This window comes from Myotis davidii, unplaced genomic scaffold (genome assembly GCF_000327345.1).
Source record: "Myotis davidii unplaced genomic scaffold, ASM32734v1 scaffold157, whole genome shotgun sequence".
Classification (NCBI taxonomy): Eukaryota; Metazoa; Chordata; class Mammalia; order Chiroptera; family Vespertilionidae; genus Myotis; species Myotis davidii.
The window spans coordinates 183,001-183,201 of NW_006288722.1; positions in this window are offsets into that span (position 1 = coordinate 183,001).

Below are 201 nucleotides of genomic sequence, written 5' to 3' on the forward strand. Positions count from 1 at the left end.
CACCCAAGTTTTGGGCCCTGAGCCAGAATCCGGGGGTCAAAGTTAATTTCCTTCCACGTTCCCCTTTCCCCAGTGGAAGGAAGAGGAAGGGGAAGGAGGGGCATTCCGGCGGCGAAGGAGAGGTGGCTTGCTTTCAGGGACCCGGCCTTTCTCTCCGTTCCTCCCTCCCGCCCCGCCGCCTCGCAGGCCTCCCTGGAGAAT